This window comes from Zingiber officinale, chromosome 2A (genome assembly GCF_018446385.1).
Source record: "Zingiber officinale cultivar Zhangliang chromosome 2A, Zo_v1.1, whole genome shotgun sequence".
Classification (NCBI taxonomy): Eukaryota; Viridiplantae; Streptophyta; class Magnoliopsida; order Zingiberales; family Zingiberaceae; genus Zingiber; species Zingiber officinale.
In genome coordinates, this window is record NC_055988.1 from 13,442,858 (window position 1) to 13,450,821 (window position 7,964).

Below are 7,964 nucleotides of genomic sequence, written 5' to 3' on the forward strand. Positions count from 1 at the left end.
AGACATCTACAGTCAATTAGAGATGCCTCAAGTCCCTCGGTTGACAGTATCTATGCTAAGCTGTTGGTGCGGTTTGCACTAACGATCTAACCCGAATTTTGATAAATGACAAGTTAAGTTAGGTTTTGTCATGATCTAACCACTTGATTAAGTGTGCAGGAAATCTAGCTAGGGCAACGGGTCGACCGGATAGCTGGTACGAAATTTAGCTAGGTTGACGGATCGACTGGATAGCTGGTACGAAATCCAGCTAGGTCAATGGGCCGACCGGATAGCTAGTACGAAGTCTAGATAGGTCGACGGGCTGACCGAATATCTAGCAAGAAGTCCAGCTAGGTCAATAAGCTGACCGGATAGCTGGCATAAAGTCCAAATAGGTCGAAGGGCTGACCGAATGTCTGGCAAACTGGTAAGTTAAGATAAGTCACTGGAGGAGAGTGACCAAGTGAGGACGCGTCCTGGTTGAAGGGATAGTAGGTCTCAGTCCAGTTTAGGTTCATTTGGAATCCCTAAGCTGAGACTTTGACTAGTTTCTAATCCTGGGAGGACAAAAACTAATTACTACTTTGTATTATTATTAAATTATCCTAATACTTGTTTTGTAGGATATTTTGGACTAACATTGTTTTGCAGAGCTAAGAGAAGAAAATTGTCTTTGGATGAACAGTGTCCGAAGGCGCCTTCAAGCTTGATGGAAGGTGCCTTCATACTATTCATAGAAGGCGCCTTCCATGGCTATGGAAAGCGCCTTCCATTGGATAAAGTTTGGCCGAAGTGTTGGATAAGCACCAAGCTATTCAGGATCGAACTTGCCTCATTGGAGGTGCCTTCCACAGCCTATATAAGGCAAGCTCGACCAAGCAACCATCGACAACACATATTCGAGCTACTACACGTTCCAATTGCTCCGGGCTTCTGCTACGACTTTGCTGCAAAGTTGCTGCACCTGACGATTGCTCCGAGGACTTCTGATCATGGCTGGCAGATCGACATCGACACAAGCGCTCCCACTTTAATCTCTAAGTGTTGGTAATTTACTTTTATAATTAATTACTGCTAAAGGACAAGTGCAGTGTGTTGCACTTGTTCAACTTACTTTGTACTCGATTTTCTCTTTCGGAGGTACCGGAAGAAGCCTTTAGTGGATTACCCGTGGGTCTTGGAGTAGGAGTCGCCAAAGGCTCTGAACCAAGTAAATTATTCGTGTCTTCTTGTGTTCTCATTCTTTTTAGTTTTTCCGCTGTATTCTTATACTTTAATTTCAAAACGAGAAGACAAGTTTTTTTAAAACCGCGTGATTCACCCCTCCTCTCACGTGCGATCGATCCAACATGAGCTTCCGAGGTGCTTCAGGTCAATTGAGGCACCTCGGGTCTTCAAGTTAATTGAGACACCTCGGGTCTTCAAATCTTTTTGGTCAACATCTGAGTTGACCATTTTCGAACTCCGCTCACTTGGATGATTTTCTGGTTGTCCGGAGTTGATCTTGCCCGAATCCAACTCCAACTTTCTACTCAAGCAGACTTTCTCCTTTACTTCTCATCCCTCGGACTGTTAGACGTTGCATCAGTTGCAACGTCGGGAAGATGAAGGAGTGTCGATCCTTCATCTTCCTCCATTGAAAGCTAGCCATCAAAGCATTGGTTGGTAACCGATGTTTTGCTAGCTATATAAGATGGCGTCCAAGCAATCGTGATCAAGGGAGTGGAGCACGAAGATCAGAAGAGCGAGCGAGCGCTGTGGAGGTGATCAGAGAGCTTTGCGAGGAGATCGGCGAGTAGAGGGGAACACTTAAAGGCTGGGATTTGGTTCGTGGAAGAGTTCGAGAAGATTCTGTGTGGTGATCTTCTCGGCGACAGCAGCAGCGACATCTCCGGCGGTTCATCGGCGACTTCATCGACCGACGTCTTTGGTTGCGGTTCTTTGGGAGATCCATGTGAGTAGTTACCGCATTATTCAATTGATTCGTTTTAGTTTTTCATGCTCTCAAAACTACCAACAATGGTATCAGAGCGTGCTAGATTTGAAGCATGAAAATCGACGCGAAAAAACTCGCGTTTTTTCTTCTTCTGTCGCGAAGAAGAAGATGAACAGTAACACTGTTCATCAATTGAATCGATTAACCAATCGATTCAATTGAATTGAATCGATTGAAATTTTGATTCAATCGATTCAAATTCGTGAATACAATTTTTGACGAAGCACAGTGAGAAAAACTCACTGAATCGATTCATGAATCGATTAAAGGCGTGCACAGTAATTTTTTTTTTCGAAGCACAGTTTTTTTTATTATGAATCGATTCAATGCCGAGTTTGAATCGATTGAAGTTAAAAAAAAAAAAGAGACATTGAATCGATTCACGAATCTATCAAAACGCATGAACAGTATGCTTGCAAAAATTTTAAAGCATGCACATGTTTTTCTTCTTCACGTTATAAATAGTGGATGCTTTAAAATTGTAATTAAATATATTTATTAATTAATTAATTACATATAGAAATGTATTGTTAATTAATAAATAAATATTTAATTAATTTATAGTTCAATTTATTGAAAATTGAACCAGACCAACTTGATCAATCAAACCCAGGTCTGGTTTAAATTATTAGTTGATTTAAGCAGACCAATTTGATTCAAAAATACCAGAAGCTGGTTCAAATTATTTGTTGGTTTAACCAGTCCGGTTTATTATTGAATTAATTGGGTATTCTTGATTACAGAAGTTGGGCTGATCAAATATGACCGGATTAGTTCTGTTGTGTCAAACTTGATCAGAAACATTGTATTTGTTCTAATGAGTCAGACTTAATCCAATGGGCAATTGGACGAGTCAAACGAACCTGAGTTTGATTAATAAGTCTGTGATTGACTCAAATGAGCTTAAACGAGAACAGAACATAGGTCCAATTAGATTAGTTCTAATGAGGACAATAGACTAAGTTTAACATCCAGACTCCTGATTGACCGATCTAATGGGTCAGTCGACTTAAACTCCTGAAAATCGAGAAGATTTATTTTTCTTGATTTATAATGATGGTATGCCTGTATAAATTGAATTAAACTGGTTTTGTACTGGTTAGTCGATTTTGTACTGACTTATTTAAATTTAATTTTTCAGATGGCACGGACGATTACCACATTGACTCGTCGCGAAGTGCGGCGAAACCAGCTCCGAGAGGAGATTCAAGAGATAGAGTATAAGTCTGCTTATCGAGATGACGGACATGTTAGACGGCTGGATAGACTATTTTGGAAACTTGAGCAAGAAGAGTTTTCAGTCCTAGACAGTTATAGGATCTGGGCATTGATGCATTCATTGCCAGAGTATCCCAGGATAATAGCAGACTATGTATGGGGGCGTCATCAAGGACGTGTCACATATTCAGTACTGTGTGAGGAACTACTTCACCATATGGGTGAAGAAGAGCCTGAAGAGTCTGAAGAGGACCAGGAGATGCTCAAGGAAGATCCAAAAATGGATCTAATGGAGAATCCTGAAGCTACCCCATCTGAGATTATCCCAAATGAGTCCAGGTTAATAGGGATAGTGTTGGCTGCTATACTAGTGTTTGTCCTAGTGGGAGTAGTGCTATCTTATCTAGTTTATTAGTGTTCTATTACTGTCGTTATGTACGAACAGTGTAAGCTCATCTAGTTTTTGAGTCATGTAATAATTTCTGTTGTTTTGTACGAACAGAATTATATAATAAAAGTTAAGTTATATGTTAACTAACTTGGAAATGATTAGTTCATTTCATGATATGATTTGTTCATATAAATATGATTTGTTCATATAAAATGATTTGTTCATTAGTTGGGATATGTGTAATATAATTGATTAGTGTTGATTAGATTAGAACATACAAATGATGAGTGGAAACAATGTTATCACTTGATTTTGTAAACTAACTCTAATTTACACTGAGTCAATAAATAGTTGCACATATATGAATTACACTGAAATAATAAATAATTTGTTTATTTATATAGATCATGGCAACTAAAAATATGATAGCTGAACTCAATAAGGGTGAGAAATTATATAGGGATAACTACAAAATCTGGCACCTCAAGATACAATATGTTCTTGAGGAACAAGAAGTTCTGGAGGCTGTAAACCAAATTATGGAGGAACCGGTTGATGGTTCTTCAGCACAGCACAGACGTGACCTTGATGCCTATAAGGCATGGAAAAGGAAGGACTCCATTGCTAAGGGCATATTGATTAGTTCAATGGTGGATGACCTGGTATTTGAGTATGAGCCATTACCATCGGCTCATGCAGTCTGGGTAGCCCTTAGAGAGAAGTACAGTGGAGTCAGTCTGAGTAAGCTCCGTCAGCTAACTATCAAGTTTGATAGTTGTAAAAAGCGCTCGAATGTTACCATGGCCCAACATCTCAGGGAGATGGGTAACATGATTCGAGAGCTTAAGACTGCTGGTTATACGTTGACCGATGAACAACAGGTTCAGGCAGTTATCCGTTCCCTTCCTGATTCTTGGGAAACGATGAAACAGAACCTGACCCATAGTGAGAGTATCAAGACTTTCACTGATGTCTCACGCCATGTGGAACTTGAGGCGGAGAGGATTGAATCCGCAAGGATTTCGGGTCAAGCTTTTGTAGCTAAAGGTTCTGGTTCCAAGAATAAGAACAAGTGGTTCAAGAAAGGAAAGGGGAAAGGAAAGGAGGTTAATGCTGTTGCTGCGAATAACCAAATCAAGAAGAAAGGAAAGAAAAATGGACAAAAACCTAGGAGCAAGTTGACCTGCTTCAACTGTGGCAAGAAGGGCCATTTTGCTCGGGATTGTACTGAGCCTAAAAAGGTAAATCCATTTTTGTCTTCTTTCCACGAGCAATATGTTGCAAGTACAGTGTTGTTAGCTAATTCGTATCCTTTGTGGATTGTAGATTCAGGAGCAACGAACCACGTAGCTCGTGATCGAGCTACATATGTGGAGTATCGTCGGGTACCAGCTAGCAACAAATGGATATATGTAAGAAACAATGCAAGAATAGAAGTCAAAGGAATTGGCACTTGCAAGCTCAACCTACGCGGTGGAGGCACCTTGTTTCTACATGATGTCCTGTACGCTCCTGAGATTCGACGGAATCTGGTTTCTGTTATTTGTCTTCTTGATTTAGGTTACAATGTAAATTTTTATAGCCGTTGTGTGGAACTTCGAATTAACTCTGTGTTAATTGGATATGGTTATGTAACAAATGGTTTTATGGTTCTTGATGTAGAACCAAATAATAATAGTTGTTTTTCAAACATTGCTCTTACTAGTAATGTTGATGTTAATGATGAAATTTGGCATGCTAGATTGGGACATATAGGACAAGAACGAATGAATAGATTAGCTAAGGAGGGCCTCTTAGGCACTCATGCTAAGATTAACTTGTCTATATGTGAGCATTGTCTTGCTGGAAAGACGACTAGGAAACCGTTTGGTAAGGCTATTAGGGCTGAATCACCATTGCAATTAATTCATTCGAATATTTGTGGTTCGATGAATATGAAGGCTAGAAATGAGAGTTCTTATTTCATTACATTTATCGATGACTTCACACGTTTTGGTCATGTGTATTTGATTTCTCACAAATCTGAAGCATTGGATTGCTTTATTCGTTACTTGAACGAAGTTGAGAATCAATTGGAACGTAAGGTTAAAACCTTGCGCACTGACCGTGGAGGAGAATATTTGTCTGATCAGTTCAAGACAATGTGTAATGAGAAAGGGATCATTAGACAGCTAACTATCCCTGGAACTCGACAGCAAAATGGGGTTGCTGAAAGAAGAAATAGGACTCTTCTTGAAATGGTTAGATCTATGATGGCGCAGGCTAATTTGCCAATCTCCTATTGGGGAGATGCATTATTAGTTGCGACCTATATACTTAACAAAGTGCCTTCAAAGTCAGTTCCATCTACCCCACATGAACGTTGGACAGGCAGAAAATCGGATTTGAGTAATCTGAGACCTTAGGGGTCAGCTGCCTATGTTCATGATAAGACTCACGAATATGGAAAATTAGGACCCAGAGGTAAGAAGTGTATCTTTATAAGGTACTCTGAGACTTCTAAGGGTTATGTTTTTATTGGTGAGCGACAAGATGGAACCATTTCTGAAATAGAGTCAAGAGATGCTACTTTTCTAGAAACTGAGTTCCCAACACGAGGTGAAGTTGATAAGACAATTCCTCTATATGAGATAGAGGAGGAGGATAATGTTCCTTTATCAACAAATCAGGAGATGCCTGAATCTAGTCAACCGAGTGGGAGTAATTTACCACTGAATGAGTCAGTTTCTAAACAGTCTAACCTTCGAAGAAGTAGTCGTCAGATTATTCCTCGAAGAAGGTTTGATATTGAGAATGAGGCATTAATGGTTCTCCCAGTTGACGATGAGGAACCTCGAACAGTTGAGGAAGCTTTGAGCAGCTCAGTTAGAAAAGAATGGAAAGCTGCAATAGATGAAGAAATGGAGTCAATGAGAAAGAATCAAGTTTGGGATTTAGTCGATCTTCCTCCGGGCCGAAGGGCTATTGGGAATAAGTGGATTCTCAAAGTAAAGAGGAAAGCAGATGGATCGATTAATCGATACAAAGCTCGATTAGTTGCAAAAGGATATACCCAAATAGAGGGTATTGACTTTAAAGATACATTCTCCCCAGTTGTAAAGTTTGTGTCAATACGTGTCATCCTAGCTATAGTAGCACACTATGACATGGAATTACATCAGATGGATGTAAAAACGGCTTTCCTTAATGGTAATCTTGACGAAGAAATCTATATGGTACAACCAGAAGGTTATGTTGCTGAAGGCCAAGAGAAAAGAGTATGTAGACTTCGGAAGTCTATATATGGGCTAAAGCAAGCGTCAAGACAATGGAACATAAGATTTAATGAAGTAATATTATCTTATGGTTTCGAAATGATCAATGAGGATCATTGTGTTTACCTAAGAAAGGAAAAAGGAAAGATTGTCATTTTATCATTATATGTTGATGATATGCTAATAGCTGGAAGTGACATAAAGAGTGTGATAGAAGTCAAAAGTTGGCTTTCATCACAATTTGACATAATAGATATGGGAGAAGAAGAGTACATCTTAGGAGTGAAGATCGTTAGAGATCGATCAAAGAGGCTTTTGGGTTTGTCTCAAGAAGCTTATATCACTAAGATGCTGCAACACTTCAATATGTCAGATTGCAACATTGAACAGACGCCTATTGCAAAAGGTACTGTCTTGAGCAAAAGTATATATCCCAAGACTCCTGAGGAAATAGCCGAAATGAAGAAAAAATCATATGCCAGTGCTATTGGTAGTTTGATGTACACTATGTTGTGTACTCGTCCCGATATAAGCTATGCTGTTGGCTTAATTAGTCGTTTCCAGTCAAACCCAGGATCGAGACACTGAAAAGTGTTGAAGAGGATATTCAGATATCTTAAAGGAACAACTGATTATTGCCTCTGTTTCCAAGGATCAGATATGAGCCTAAGTGGCTACTCATATGCAGATTGGGCAGGGGACCTTGATGACAGAAAATCCACATCTGGCTATGTCTTCTTGCTGAATGATGACGTCATCTCATGGAATAGCAAGAAGCAGGCTTGTGTAGCCTTGTCGACAATGGAAGCTGAGTATGTGGCTTGTGCAGCGACTATGCAAGAGGCTGTCTGGCTAAGAAGGTTCCTGGAGCATCTGAAGATTGCTGAGGATAGTGGGAGTCCTGTTACAGTGTACTGTGACAGTCAAGCTGCGATAGCTTTTTCCAAGGATCCCAAATACCACAGCAAAGGCAAGCATATAGAAATTAAGTATAATTTTGTAAGGGATATTGTTGACAAGAAAAAGATTATTCTTGAGTACATCCCTACACGAAAAATGCTTGCTGATCCTTTTACTAAGCCATTGACTAAAGAGTCATTTCATGGGCATATGAAGTCTTTGG